Source organism: Mesoplodon bidens (genome assembly GCF_964165515.1).
Source record: "Mesoplodon bidens genome assembly, chromosome: 18".
In the NCBI taxonomy this organism is placed as follows: Eukaryota; Metazoa; Chordata; class Mammalia; order Artiodactyla; family Ziphiidae; genus Mesoplodon; species Mesoplodon bidens.
Genome location: NC_138175.1, coordinates 30,410,817 through 30,427,156, shown reverse-complemented (window position 1 = coordinate 30,427,156; position 16,340 = coordinate 30,410,817).

Genomic DNA, 16,340 nt, shown 5'->3' with positions numbered 1-16,340 from the left:
AGGGGGAGAGACCATTCATGGAGGGCCTGAGAAGATCCTACAAGTCATAGAGGAGATTACCTACTCAGACTAATAGAGCTTTATTCAACCTGTTAGAACAGAAGGGACCTTAGAATCCATTAGTCCCAGGATCACAAACCCCTGGCTTGCAGGATGCCTAACCCGTGTCCACGACAGACATTACTAATCAATGGCTGCACTCCCTCCCTCTGAACCCAGCCATAGGTTCAGAATCCTTCCCCATTCAAGGCTCCATGCATTGCCTACTAATTGACCTAATTTAGCCCAAATCCTGTTTACCTTCACTGATCTTGTCCAAACTCCTCATTTGACAAATGGAGTGATTAAGAAGAGAAAGGACATATTCCAAAGTCATCCAACATGTGAATGGGAGATGCAAGACACAAGTTCCCAGGATCCGAGCTCTGGGTGGTTCACACCACCTCACGAGGGCTCTGGAATCGTTGCTTCCTTGTGAAGCATTCTTTGCCCTTACACTCTCCGGCACTCTCCATCCAACCAAACCCTAAAGATTGTAGTGTTTATTTTAGCGAACGCACAAATCTGGTCTCTAAAGGATGAACATTAATAAAATATGTGCTCTAACTCTGTGTAACAGAGAAAATATAGAATACATTTTCTATTCCCATTGATCCTCAGGCCACTGGCAATCCACCAACAATTGATTTAGCCATTTGATTAGTTTGGGGGAGAAACATTATATTTTAATGGGGTATATATAATTCTAAGTTATTGCTTTGAAGTTGAACCAAATATTAAAATTACCTCTTTTTATGGATGCTGCACAGCTATGAAGCTTTATAATTGCAGCCTGAACTTTTGTAAGTGATTTGAAGTAAGGAGGCAATTTCTGCAAAGCTTATTGCATGGGCCTGGTGGCTGCCAGGCTAGCCAGCCCCTTGGACGAGCAAAAAGGTACAGATGACAATGCTGATGATCACACCTTGTGTTTCACCCACATTTCACAGTAACCGACCTCCCTTCTGGGCTGCTTCCCTTCAAAACAGCTCCCAAATCCATCACTTCTCTCCAGCTCCTCTGCTAGTTCCTGAGTCCCTCAGCACTTACCTGGATTTTTGCAGTAGTTTTTTTTTTTAAGCAGGTTATCTCTCTTGACCCACAGCCATTCATTATCCTCACAGCAATCGGAGAGGTTACTTTAACAATGTAAATCAGATGGTGTCATACAACGATCATGCCATTGCTTAAAATCTATCCATGGTCTCCCATGACCTAGAGCAGCGTTGGCAAATTACGGCTTGGGGTCAAATTGGGCCTTGTCTCTGTTCTTATAAATAAAGTTTTATTGGAACACGGCCCCACTCATTTGTTTGCATATTGAAGATGGCAACTTTTGTGCTACTACAGCAGAGTTGAGTAGGCCAGTAGGAGCAGCAGAGAGCTTATGGCCTATGAGGTCTAAAATCTTTACTCTAGGACACTTTACAGAAAAAAATGTGCTGACCTCTGACCTAGAGAACAAAATTTAAATTCCCTTCCCAAAGCCCACCAGACACTCTGTGATCAGGCCCCGCCTACCCCAGGCCCCCCTTTGGCACCACTCTCTCCTCTGCTCAACAACATTATTAGTTCTCCTGTTCTTCCAAACACCCAAAGCTCCGTGCTGCCTCAGGGCCTTTGCCCTTGCTCTTCTCTCCACCTGAAATGCTCATTGACCTATATTACCCGGCTGACTCCTTCCCTTTACTCGGGTCTGATGAAAACGTCATATCCTCTGAGTGGCCTTTCTAATCCATCTAAACATGCTCTTCTAGGTCACTTTTTCACTAATCCTTCTCTTCCAGTTTCTTCATAGTGAAGGGAAGTATAGAACTGATCTTCCAAACCAGAAGACTTTTGAGTGTGAAAGGGGCACTCTTGGTAATTGTGCAGAGACAGCCGATATAATCAGGAGACACATGGTTACCCTGTCCACAACACCCCTTAGATATTTGTTCATTGTCTTTCTCCCCGACTCAGTGGGAGCCCCTGAGAGCACAGGTGGACGCTGGTGCCTGGAATAGCCCTGGGCATTTCGTGCATAGGCGCTCTCTGAATCCTCATGGCAGCTCTGTCGAGAAGGTTCTATGGCCATCCCATACTGCTCACCAGTAACTGAATCCAGAGTTTGGCTAGAGGCTGGCAGTGCTACTTCTGGTCTTGGCACTCTCAGCCACTCCACTGACCTCTTATACACACATTACCTCAATTGACCCTGGCATATCAAGAGTAGGGGCCAGTGGGTAACAGGAGCTCCATTTTACAGATGAGACAACTGAGGCTTGGCATGGTGAAAAGGCTTCCTGAAGGGGCTTGAGCCTTGTCTTCAGACCATGGCTTCTAGTTCTTCAATGAGCCCACTGCCTCTCTCTGAGCTTTCTGGTCCCTTCCTTCCACCTTGACTGTCCACAGTTCCCACTGGTATCAGTGACCTTCTGGAGAGGGGATGAGGAGCCTTGACAATGGGCCTGCTGAAGCAGGCTAGAGCCACAAGGAGCCAGTGTGCAAACAGGTTTGTTCTTTATAGCGGCAAACCTGCGCTGACCACAGCATCTAGTGGCATGGGAGCCCAGAGCCTGCAACGGGCCTCTCTGCCTCCTTTACGGCTGTGAGTGCCTGACCAGGTCCCACCAGACAGTCTTAATGTGTTACAGCCCTCCCAGGCCCTGGGAGACTCTGGCTGCAGTTTTGCCCAACAGGCCCCAACCTGCAGGGCAGGGGTGGGGGGCAGGAGGGCAGGGGTGGGGGGCAGGAGGACAGGGGTGTTCAAGAGGAAGGAGCAGGCCATGACTACTCATCACTACCTGGGGATGGCTGCATGCCAGGCATAGGACTCAGGCCTCAGCAGCCCTGTGAGAGAAGCACTATTGTTATCCCTCTTTTACAGGTAAAGAAACTGAGGCTCAGAGATGGTATGTGGCTTGCCTGGTGACAGCCAGTGACTAGAAAAGCTAGCACACCTTCCCATGCCTTTGTTGTGAGCCATTTCATAGGATTATCCAAAAGGAGAAAGAGAACTGGCTGGGGATGGGGAGAGACAAGCTGATGGGACAGAGAATCGATGGCTTTCCTTTTCATGCCATCCTTGTGGGTTCTTTGAAGACATGGGGGTGGGTGTAGTTTACCCAAGGGGCTGATTTTTTGATGGTTCTGAGGTCAGAGTATTCCCTGAAGATGGGGTATGGCAAACACGGGGGTCCTAGGGAGGGGAGAGCTCCCCACTTGATTTCCTGCCTGGGTCACTTGTTCCAGGGCCCCGTCAGGAGCCAGTCTGCAGTTGTCTCACTGCCGAGGGTGAGGGCCTGGGATCGGGCTGCTGGGTCCTCTGGGGCTTCTGTCTACCCTGCCCTGTGGCCCGGCTCCCGGCACCATCCAGATTTTGAACGGAACCTTGGATATTCACGTCTCATCATGGGGGTCTCTCTCAACTAGACTCAGCTCCATGTGGGCAAAGACAGGAAGGGTCCCATCGGTTCATCACCCCGAGTGCCTTCCACAGTGCTGGCATCATTGGTGCTCAGGACATGCGGTGGCTTTTGAAGACTAAAATAATTCTGGCCCCCCCGACGCGTACTCCCATCACAGGCACGTGCACGTACGTGGTTCCGTGTGACGCACACAAACAACCTGGAGAGAAGGTTTTCTTTGCCACCCCCAGCTGTCCTGCATCCAAGACACCATGAGCTGACCTGGCAACTAACTTCCACTCCTGCCCTTGGTCCAGGAACTGGGCTTCCACACCTCCTCAGGCACCCCATGTCACCTCCTAGCTTCTGGATGCCATGATTTACCGCAGCGGGGATCCCTAGAGGGAGAATCTTCTGGTTACCTCGCTCACCCGGCGAGGCGTCTCAGAAGCTGGGATGGTGAGGAAGCCCAGCCCACTTCCTGCCTTGCTGAGCCTCTTCCAGACATACCACCACGCCCCCTCCCCGGCTCCCCTCCATCAAGGCATCTCTGCCGCCTGGCCCTAACAGGACGGCTTTCATCCTCATTCAGATACATATTGTATTGGCCGAGAAACATCAAAGGGGCCATGTTGTTACATATTCTATTTCTGAGGGGAGAAAAGGAACCCTTGGCTTTATTAACGTGGCAAATGTTGACTCTTGTAATGAAAAATGCACAAACGCCAGGCAATTTTTGATGAATAGATAATAGAGAGGAGGGCCCCGAATGGAGAGAATTAATTTTCTTTCGATGCCTCCATCACAAGGATGTGGAGTCCCTGTGTGAGGCCACCCTGACCTCCAGACAGGCCCACATGGGCCTTGGGACCCAGGACCCGAGACGTGTGCCCAGTCAGGGAAGTCTAGGCATGAGTGCCTGTTAAGAGGGTTCCAGCAAAGGCCTCTTGACACCAGGGCAATGATATTTATTAATAACTGCAATAGTCAAATCATTAACTCAAGAACTAACTGAAGTGTGCTCAGCTCTTTACTGCCATCATCCCAGAAGAACCCTATGAGCTAGGGATAACGAGCCTCAATTTCCATGAATGGAAACTCGGGTCAGGATCACTTTAATAAGTTGCCCTAGGATGAACCACCAGATTTTGAGTCTGGAACCCTGTCCTGGGAAGATGAGCTGAATCAAAGTTTGCAAGTTGAAGATGTCATGTAGCTGCACAGATGCTATGAGGGAGGGAAGTCATTGTGGTGGTTTTTCTTTCTTCCTTATCTCTGGGTCTAACATAGTACTCGGCACCCAGGACCCAGCAATATGTGCTTGTTGGCCCTAGAAGACTGATCTTGCCCCTGACTGAACCCATCTCCTATGACCTGTGTCTACTCAGTGGTAGTGATTTGGCAACTCAGGGGTGTCAAGGATCTTGGTCAGCAGTATAGGATCCCCTTGGTCTTTTTCTCGTGGTTGCAAGTTGGCTGTAGCAGCCCCAACCATCACATCTTCACACTACAGTGTACAGTGCAAGATGGGAGGGGCCGGAGAATATCAAAGAGATAACTAGGGATAAACAAAGGGATGCCCTCCTTGTTTGGTAAGGTGAGAAAACATTTTTCCTAAAAACCTCCCAGGGGACCTTTAGATATAAGTATGTATCAACATTTTCATACTTGATAATGATAATTTGAAGAAAGGTCCAGGGTGGTGCAGTAGAGCAGGCAACTCACAGTGTCCGCCTCGAAGCCTCCACAGGGACCTCTGTGGACCACTGAGGACACCCGTTCAATGACTTCACATCCGGCAAGACTGACCTGGCCACCGGAAGACACAGGGCAGGATTCCAAAGTGATGAGCTCAAGTACCCCACCTGGCCAGGGCAGTGGTGCTTGAAAGAGAAATGAATGTGATCTATAGAAAATAGGGAAAGGTACTTTCTCTGTCTACCAAACAATTCCTTGTACTTTTGAAAGCCAAGGAGGCATTCCCATGGGATATGTGATAACCAGGAAATGAGGAAGGGAGAGACAGGATGATCAGAATCACAGATTTAGGAGGGGGTGGGGCAAGTTCAAGCCTGCTGCTGCTGATAATGATGGTAATAATATTACTCATTACCATTCATAGGGCATCTACCACCAAGCCCTGTGTTGGGTACTTTATGTACATTTTCTCATTACAATAATGTGAAAGGTATTATCCCAATTTATAGATGAGGAACCTGAGTCTCAGAGCTCATAGGTTTCCCAGGGTCACAGAGCTGGTGAGAGGAAAAGCCATGGTAAATCCCCTGATGAGTCGGTTTTGGAAGCCTGGCGTGATTGGAGTGGGGTCAGGATGGGGCCAGTGGTCTTCAGGCCCAGGACATGCCACAGCAGCTGACCCCACAGCCAGGCTCCTCTCTGGAGACACCCCACCTCTCCCTCCCCAGCCTTCCTGATGCTTCCAGAATCCAAGCCCCTGGGGTTCCCAGCCCTCCCAGCTGCAGCCACCTTTCTTGCCCCCTTTGGAGGCAAGAATCATTCCTGACTCAGGATTCAGGGTGGGACTTGGTTTCCTAGACAAGGTGAACCTGGGTCTCTATGGAGGTCCCTGGGCCTCAACTGCTGGGCCCAGAGCCTCAGATGAGCTCACCAGCATGCTACCTTTCCAGAAGCCTATGCAAGCTGATGTAGGAAAAAGTATTCCATGGCCAGAGAAGTTTGGAGACATCATGACTGGCCCTCTTGGGGTCACATCAGTGTGTGCCAAGCAAACCTTCTTGACAGGGTTTATCCCAGCATTTCCCAAGCTCATGTGGGCCCAGAATCCTTTATCACATAGAACAGAAGCTGTGAATAGAACTGGCATCGAGGGAACATGCTGGGGACCTGCTAAGCATCTGGAGACCAGGCTCTGCCTTTGCCTCTATCCAGATACATGACCTTGGTGAACCCCATTGCCTCTCTGTGCCTCAGTTTCCCTCCGAAAAATAAGAGCCTTAGACTAGATCAGCATATCCCATAGTAACACTTCCCTGGTAGCATGAGCATGATTATTTTAGGAGGTCTGTGGACAAACAATTTTTGTTTGAATAGGCATAGATCTATTTCAATGTGTATTTGGAAAAAATACAGCAGCACATTAGATCCGTGACTTCACAGATATATAAAATTTTATTTAAAAATAAAGGTATTCAGGGACTTCCCTGCTGGTCCAGTGGCTGAGGCCTGGGTTTGATCCCTGGTCAGGGAACTAGATCCCACATGCCACAACTAAGAGTTCACAGGCTGAAACTAAAAGATCCCGCACGTGGCAACAAAGATCCTGCATGCTGCAACTAAGGCCCGGTGCAGCCAAATAAAAAAATATATATATTAAAAACAAAAACAAAAAACAAAAAAAAAACATTAAAATAAATAAAGGTATTCAAGTAAAAACATGGGGTCTATTAAGGAAAAAGCCATCAAAGTAAGGAATAAAGTCACGTGGACATGACAGAAACCCTCAGAATATTGTACAAATGATTCAGTTTGGGGACGACACTGCCCCCAACAATCTCTGAAATTCTCCCTGCTCTTCACGCCTGCACGTTCACTAACAGACGTGCCTGCAAACCTTGGCAGGCTTCAGCTTTGCTGAGTGTGACAGTCTCTCTTGATCTCGCTCTGGAAGCTGTTCCCAGCAGCCTCTTTAGCAAGGGCCAGGGGTCGGTGGGAGAGGCCTGGTCAGTGGAGGACCACTGACGTCTGCTTGGCCACTTCCTTGCCCTCACTTCCGCATCTGCAAAGTGCAAACGATCCTAACCTTCTCTCCTGGGGCTACTGCAAGGTACCCAGTAGATCATAAGCATCATTGTTTTGTAAACTGTGAAGGGTGGTGCACACACAAAGGCTTAAGCAAGGTAGTTCCTTTCTGCATTTAAGACTTCCTGGGCCAGCACTGTCGCTCTGAGGCTGGAGCTCTGAGTGCATGTCTCCATCCATGGGATAGGCTTGTTCCCATGCTTCACTGGGGCAAAAGCCTTGGGCCAGTGCTCAGGAAGGCTCACCTTTAGGCCCCCTTGCACCTCCTTTTGGGGCCTGATCCTGCACAAGGAAATAATCCGTATGTTCAATCTTATCGTGACAGTGAGTAGGCTCTATGTTGTTTTTTCTTCCCACAAAGCAGTAGTTGGTAAGATGGGCCAGGAGCTGGCAACTCATCCTCCCCGGTGAATTCCCAACTTGTGGTGATCGTGATGCCTGGGGTGGGGAGAGATGCCTGGGAAGGAAGCAAGGGAAGGGTGAAGGAAGTAGGGATCGCTTTCAAATAATAATAACAATCATATTTAATATTTATTGACTATATACCATATGTGAAGTACTTTATGCTATTATTTCATTAAATTCTTACAGTAGCTCTGCATTTGCCCATTTTATAGATGAAGAAATGAGGGCCTTGGTAGATAAAAGAATTTTTCAAAGACTGCACAGCAAGTAGTTTTCTGAGTCAGCTACTGCTGCATAGCAAACAACCACAGTGATCTGAGGTTTGGCTCCAGTTTGGCTGATCTAGGCTGGGCTCAGCTGGGCTTGGATCTGGGTTTGCTTCAGACCTGCTCTATGTGTTTCTCCTAGCAGGACCACTGGGCTCCCCAGCATATGTTCCCAGGGCAACGACAGGAGGATGAGAAGACAAGTTTGCAAGCACATTTCAAGCCTCTGCTTGCATCACAACTGGCCAACCCCTCATTGGCCAAAGCAAGTTATAGGGCTCAGCCCAACATCAAAGGCAAGTACCTTCTGACCGTCGAGGTAGAGGAAAAAGTAAATACTTGCTGATCAAAGACCTCATCTACCACAGTGATAGAGCCAGGGTTCAAATCATGATTTTAGTCACGACATCACCTGGTATCTACTGCCAAATCCTAGCCTCCAGGCAGTTGTCGTGGCTCCAGAGACAGGCCATGCTTTCAGCCCCACCTGCTTCCTCTAAGTGGCTGGCCTACCTCACAGCATGTGCCAACCACAGGCACACTCCACTTGCACATCTTCAGCCCTGAACCCCTTGCCTAGATCTGTTCCTCCCACTGCAGCCTGAGTGCAGACAACCCTCCGGGGTGTGGCCCTGGCATTCTGTAGCCTCTCTCCCTTCCTGCTTCAGCTCTTGGTTTTGGCACATGCTGCCATCTTCCTAGATACAGCCTAGAGTTAGCCTTAAACATTCTGGTACCCACATCCCACAGAAAGTAGACTTTCTGGAATATCATGGCAAGATGTCACATATGGTTGTACAGGATGTGCACTGCACAAAGGCTTCCAGCCCACACACTGCAAGCCAGACCATTGTCCTAGCATGGGGCCACATCTTCCCAAAAGAAGGGGCACCTTCTCTTCACACAAGGCACCATCAGCCAACCAAGCCATATCCTAGCTACAAGTTAGGAGTGATGGGGCAGCTTTTTATGCTACTCACAAAGGTGCTATGCAGGCCACATTAGCCAAGTCACACCAGGGATTTAGAAGACTTGGATTCAGGTCCTGGTTTGTATAAGCTCTGAGACCTAGAAGAAGAAGCATTACCATTCCGAGCTGCCTCAGTTTCCCTGAAAGTCATCCCAATCATCACAAGGAAAGTGGGGCTACCGAGTGGGCCCCTGGCCTCCAACAGGCAGAGCAAACAGCCCAGGCCTCTCTGATTTTAAAGGTAAAAGCTGATACAGCAGCCTAATTGTTTTCCTGACCTGAGAATGGTATTTGATTTAGCCCCCCTTTCAGAGAATTCAGACTCAAGAGCAGAAAGAGAATGAGACTTATTTCTGAGGAAGGCTTGGAAGTTTCTATGGCATCCCTAATGCTGTTGCTGATTGAGATAATTCAAGAGCATTATTTATTCATTATCTGGGTTTTTGGACTCTGAATTCAAAGGTTTCATTTCCCTCCTTCACTCTCTCTCTCACTCTTTTTTCCTCTCTCTTATCCTCTCCTGAATATTTGTTACAGTTGCATTTTTCAAACCATTTACTGTCTAGAGGGTAAGTGGAGTGACACAGCTTATAATGTGCAAATAAATGGGAACTAAGCTCGTCAGCTCGAGTGGAATGAATTACTGTCGCCAGTGAAATGTGGTGATGGCGAGCAGCTGCCCGGGAGACGGGAAGGGCGCGAGCAGGTACCGCGCTGCAGTGGCCGGAATAACACTTACTATGATTTATCAAAGAGCACTTGAAAGCCCCTCGGAGGCTTTAAATAGGCATGAAAAGAGGCTTCGTGGCACTCGGGCCCTGGCAGAAGAGAGCGATTATCGGGCTCAAATGCCTGACCCTGTGTGCGGCTTCCAAACTAGAGAAGCCAGAAATCTTCAAAGGCACTCCAGAGGGATGGCCAAGTGAGAGCAGTTCCAGGGGAGGGGGCTTCATGGCATGCCATGGGCAAGCAGGAGGCTTCAGGAACTGATGGGGAAAGGGGGCCACAGAAAGGGGCCGCAGGAGTTTGGGGTGGGGGCGGGGCGTTAAGAGCTCGCAAAACGGGACAGCCCGTGAGAATAAGATGTCTTGGTCAAGGTCGCACGGCAGAGAATGGTGATCTGCCCGCTGGTACTGCTCGGAACCATCCAGAAAATTCTCCCTGCCCCAAGTTTTCTCCCCTATTTGCTTGCTATGGTGCCTACAGGTCCCATTAGAGATGATCCCTTTCAGATAAGCAGTGCCCTATCCCAGCAGGCTTTTTGAAATAAAAATTCCTTTGAGAGACAGGGCATAGTCACAGATGTCAAATGTACATGAATTCTGGGCAGTGTCAGGAAACTGCAGTGCCTTTTTGATGTCCATCCCACTAGTGAAGGATTCCTCAGCCATGGCTCTGTTGACATTTTGGACTGGATAATTTTTGGACGGGGAGGGGAGAAGCTGTCCTGTGCATTGTAGGATGTTTACAGCACCCTGGTCTCTACCAACTGGATACCAGTAGCACTCCACTCGCCAAGTCATGATAGTCAAAAGTGTCTCCAGACATTGCCACATGCCCCCCAGTCCCGCCTCAGGTTGGAAGACCACTGGTTAAGAACCACTCCTCTGGGCTTCCCTGGTGACACAGTGGTTGAGAGTCCGCCTGCCGATGCAGGGGACACGGGTTCGTGCCCCGGTCCGGGAAGATCCCACATGCCGTGGAGCAGCTGGGCCCGTGAGCCATGGCCACTGGGCCTGCGCGTCCGGAGCCTGTGCTCTGCAACTGGAGAGGCCACAACAGTGAGAGGCCCGCGTACCGCAAAAAAAAAAAGAACCACTGCTCTGATGGAACACCTCCCAGAGTATACTAGAATTATCCATTGTGGATCTGCTTCCTCTCTTTGAAAGTTAAAACAATTTTTTAAATTACAAATTTTGTCTTAATTAAAAGAAATCTATTTTAACTTAATGCAACAGAAAAAAAGAAGCAAATTGGAAGGAGTTGCTATACTTCCAGCTAATTGTTCATTTGCTACAAGACCTATTTGTTCTAAGACTTATTTAAAGTTAAGAAAAAAAGATACTAAAACATTGAGAGGTTGGTTTCGTTTTGTTTCTTAAGCTACAAATTTCAATTTTACATAGTCCCCATTTACTGTATAAGTGCCTGTACGCACTGTATCCTCCTCTTTACTTGTTAGGGGTTGAATTGGGTCCCCCAAAATCTATATGGTGAAGTCCTAACCCTCAGTAACTCTGAAAGTGAACTTATTTGGCAATAGGATCTTTATAGAGGAAATCAAGTTAAAATGAGGTCAACAGATTGGGCCCTGATTCAATATGACCACTGTCCTTAGAAAAAGGAGAAATTTGGATATAGAGAAGGACACACACAAGGAGAATACCATGGGAAGCTGAAGGCAGAGATAGAACACCAGAGGTTGCCAGCAAACCACCAGAAGCCCTCAGAAAGAATCAGCCCTGTTGACACCTTGATCTTGGACTTCTAGCCTCCAGAACTGTGAGACGACACACTTCGGCTGTCTAAACCACCCAGTTTGTGGTAGTGGATTACAGCAACCTTAGCAAACTAATACACCACTGATTTTTTTTTTTTTTTTTACTTTTTTTTTGTTTGTTTGTTTTTTGCTGTACGCGGGCCTCTCACTGCTGTGGCCTCTCCCGTTGTGGAGCACAGGCTCCGGACGCGCAGGCTCAGCGGCCATGGCTCACGGGCCCAGCCGCTCCGCGGCATGTGGGATCTTCCCGGACCGGGGCACGAACCCATGTCCCCTGCATCGGCAGGCGGACTCTCAACCACTGCGCCACCAGGGAAGCCCTGATTTTTTTTTTTACTTATTATTTTTATAGTTTAGGTTAATACCATGCACACTCTCTTCTGTACCCACAATCTCTATAGTACTTTAGTCTGAGTTTAGGTTATTACAGTGGGGTAAATCACACACACCCCAACCTCAGTCCTTTCTATTGCTTATCACCCCAGAATTCTTTACTATTTGATTCATCTCTAGGTTGGCTGGATTTTATTAAGCATTTCTTTCTTTCTTTCTTTTTTTAAATTTCCAAGAAGGGTCCATAGGTCCTACATAACTGACTTCTCACATGCTTGAAAATATGCGTGGTTTTCATATATGAGTGCTAGTTTGGGGGGGCATAAATCTGAGGGCCTTACTTTTTCATATCGAAGCATAAACACTGCTCCATTATCTTACGAATTGCAAATTGCTGTGGAGAAGTTTGACACCTACCCAACTTTTTTCCCCTCATACTTGACTTTCTTCCCCCAGTATCTTTCACCCAAGATGCTAATACAACTCTCTTTTTTGTTTGCTTGTTTTTTTAGAACCTTAGGAAACTCACCAATTTTTCTACATAATTTTTCCTGTTCCCATTCCACATACAGTTGAAGTCTTTATTTCACAAGGATTTGCTTAACTATGTTTCTGAGTATTAATTCATGTGCCATTCTGTTCTCATCTTCAAGTCCACCATTTATGTACATGTTTGATCTCCTTTGTCTTCCATGTCTATCAGCTTTTATCATTTTCATATTTACATTTTGCATTCTCTTCCATTCCATGCCTATAATTTTCTCTGACCTGTTCTCCGCCCCCCTCCCCCGGCTAAATTTTTGGTCCTGTTTATTTGGGGGGATTGCTGCTTTCAGTGTGGTACTCGACTGTCAAGTGTCTACTTCCCATTTCTTTCCTGAGCTTTGCTAACTGGCCTTTCATCAACTCTCTGAGTTCCTTTTGTAGAAAGACCATACTGTGTGTAATTTCTTTGAATCTATGGATAACCATTTGTCCAACTCTCCTTCTGTTGCGTAGAGTAATTCCTCTCGGGATGTATGCTCTTCAGTGGCTTTTGCTTAGATTTCTTTCCGCCGTCCTGATTTTTCTTTTATTTTTTAAAAGTTTTCCTGTGTGTATGCATAGGGCACATGCTGACTCCTCTCTGATGATTTCTCCTCTTGAGATGCTGGATGTGGAAGGCACGAAGAGTGGTCAGAGACTGGGCTGGGGAGGCCCACACTTCAGTTCAGAGTTGGAGTTTCAGGTATTTTCTATTGCCTGTGCTCCAGGGTAGATGGCACCTCAGTTTTCCATGATGGAGAGGGGGTGCATCTGTCCCAGGTTTTCTGTGCTGAGCTCAGGGGTCACCGCTTATTCACCCTTCACCCCACCTCACCTCCCATGGTCTCCCTTGCTGGGAGGTCAGTCCCCAGACAAGAGAAACTGCCCGCCCCCATAGTTTCTTCACCATGCCCACCTCCCCTTCCATTCAAGTTAGACAGGACCTGCACAGCAAGGCCTCCACACCTTTCTAGACACCCCATCCTCACTTCTGGTCTCTCCAACCACATTCCTCTAATTCAGGAGGGCAAAGCTTATTTTCAGATCCTTCCTGAAGTACGAAGAAGGACCTGGAAGCTCTCTCCCTCTGCCGAGCCTTGCTCCAGATACAAGAGAGATGATCTGGGGATGCAGACTTGTTCCGGTTCCATCAAAATTCAAATTGGTCTCTAGTTTTACTTATTCGTGGCTGTTTTATGTAGATTTTAAGGGAGACAAATAGAGAAAAATGACTTTATTATCTTTAGCTAGAAGTCTGTGCTCATTTAAAATGTCTTTATTATTATAACGGTTACCTATGATTATAAAAGAATTATGTCCACTTCTCAAATCTCGTAAAACAGAAAAGAAGTAGAAAGAGGAAATCTATTCTCCCATCACCCAGAGAGAGCCCTGATGATATCTGGGTCACATAGTTCCAGGCTAGGTAGGAGCCCGGGACAGTGCAGCAGGGGGCCTGGGTGCTCAAGGAGGGTCCTGTTAGTTCCCTTTGGTAGGTGGAAATGTATCCTGCTATGCCTTTTTGTGTAGCAAATAAGAATAAATAAGAAAAAGAACAAGAACATGCCAGGCACTATGCTGATCTCTCTACGTACATTAAATAAGTTAATCCTCACAAGGATCCTATGAAATGGGCCCCATTATGGTCATTTCCATATTACAGATGAGGGGACTGAGGCTCAGAGCAGTGACGTGATGGGCACAGCTAGGAAGTGGCAGCAAGGGGATTTGCAGGCAGAGTTCATACTCTTATTAGTCACTGCCCTGCCCTGCCTCCAAAGCAGGTTGCTTCCCGCTACACCCAGAAATGCCTCACGTTTTCCACCCATGCTCTTATTAATTCATCTAAAAATGATCCATTCGTGCATCCATCATTTATATATATGAAGATAGAGGGTGAGAGAGAGCAACTATCCACATGCAGACAGTGTGTTAGGTCTGCGAAGCAAAGTGGATACAGCCCCTGCCCTAACACTCTAGGAGTAAAACTCTAGTGGGAGATGCAGACAGTGTGTTAGGTCTGTGAAGCAAAGTGGATACAGCCCCTGCCCTAACACTCTAGGAGTAAAACTCTAGTGGGAGATACAGATATTTGAAGACATGTAACTAACGTAATTTGCAACTGTGACAAGAGTCCTGCAGAAAAGTCACATAGCCTAGGGAGACCCATAACTGGAAGGGGTAATCTGCTCAGGCTACAGGGAAAACTTCCCTGAGAAGATGCTGCTGGAGCCCAAACCTGAAAGATGAGCAGGGAAAGAAAGAGATGTCCTGGTAGCAGGATAAGCATGTGCAAAGGTCCTCTGGTGAAAGGGAACATACAAAAACAAGGAAATGGAAAACAAGCATAGGGCAACTGGGCACTGAGAGTGAGAGACAGTGTAATTCAAACTGAAAAGCCTCTCAGGAAGCTGTATTTTAATAGGGGGCAATGCCTCAAGCCAAGTTACTCCCTAGGGATGGTAAAAGGCATTATAGCAGTACTTGGAGAAAGAGAAGTAATGCACAAGGGCATCCAGGTGGGATAAACAGCATGGGCAGAGGCCCAGCAGAGGGACTGAGCATGGAGTAGCCAGGAAATCCACCTGCCTGGGGTGGAAACTTTAGCCAACCATTTCGATGGGACCCACTCTCATGCCCCATTTGTCTTGCTTACCCTCAATGTTACAGGCTCACCAACATCGGCTTCCTCCTCGTTTCTTCTGGGCTTCCGGTGTCGCTAGAACTAGCCAGGGACATTCAAGGGCTCTAGCCACCTTCCTCGTCCCATAAGGAGGCCTTAGAGTGACTCTGAGCTTCTGGAACTCAGAGTTCAGCCCTCCCGCCCTCCACTCCAGCTGCACAGCTGAGTTCACCTCTTACTCTGTTGAAAACATGCTAGCCCGGACCTGAGCTTTCTCTTTCCCACTCACCACAGCCTGTCCCAGAGTCTCTCTGTCTTCACTCCACCTGCCCTGGTTGAAAAACTGTACTTTTGTCCAAGGCCAGATACTTACTGTATTTCATCAATTTTGAGATGAGCATTTTTTGTTATACATCTTAACATCGAGATTGGGATGGGTGTTGGCCGGGAGCAATCATGACATCACTGACGTTAATTGCACGTGGTCACCAAAATTTGTACAAAGATGTCATTGCTTAGAAGAAATTCCTGAAGATAATAGTGCAGCCTTCTTTTAAGAAAACACAGACATCAAAGACTCTGAGCTCAGAAAATTTGGTCTCTGAATATGAAGATGGTTCTGGAATATCTTCGCCAATTTATTCCACTCATATTTTCTTTTTATGTGTGCAAATGAATGATCGATGATAAAAATCTATGTTTATATAACTATGAAAGAGCCTGTCATTAAGTACAAGATAAAAATTCTAAGTGATTAAAGAAGCACTATACGTATCTTCTTCGGCAATAACTTTTTACTTTCTTAGTACGTAAAATAATGGTGCATTTTACAATGGATGGAGTCAAGGAAATTCAATAAAATGCAATGAGTAATAAATGTTAATACTGTTTATCACTGCCCCCCCCAACACACACACACAGGATATCCTCTGCTCAGCCTTAGGCATCTAGCTAGAGCATAATAAAAACTTCTAGAATTGAACTGGATGGAACAACCAGACACCTCTAAGTGATAATCACACCATCCAATATTGGGAGGAAAAATGTGTTTGGGGCACTCAGAAAATAAATCATCCAGTGAACACACAGGAGGAGGTCTGAGTCAATACAGGAAAATAATTTATTGAAATATTAATTAGAGTTTGTTCTCCCTCTGTCTTCTCCTTCAAGCAGGTAGGCAGGCTTTGCAATTCTCAGCCTCAGGAGTTTCAGCAGGGCTGCACACAGAAGATGCCTGAATTTAAAGGCACTTCTGATCCTTTGAAAACCGTAAAGTTATTGAAGGGATGGGATGGGGTCATTGGGGTGAGCTCCTCTCAGAGGAGCCTGAACTTGGCAAACAATGAGCTGGCCTGAGGCCTGGGCAGGGAAACTGCTGTAAGTCAGAACCTGGCTCCTGGTCCCCATGATGTGAAACCTCACAGGGCCTGCCTGCCTAACTGACCCAGCTCCGGAGGCTGGACCTTAGGCCCACAGCCCTCAGCCTCCCCAGAGGTTCTTGTGTCTCATT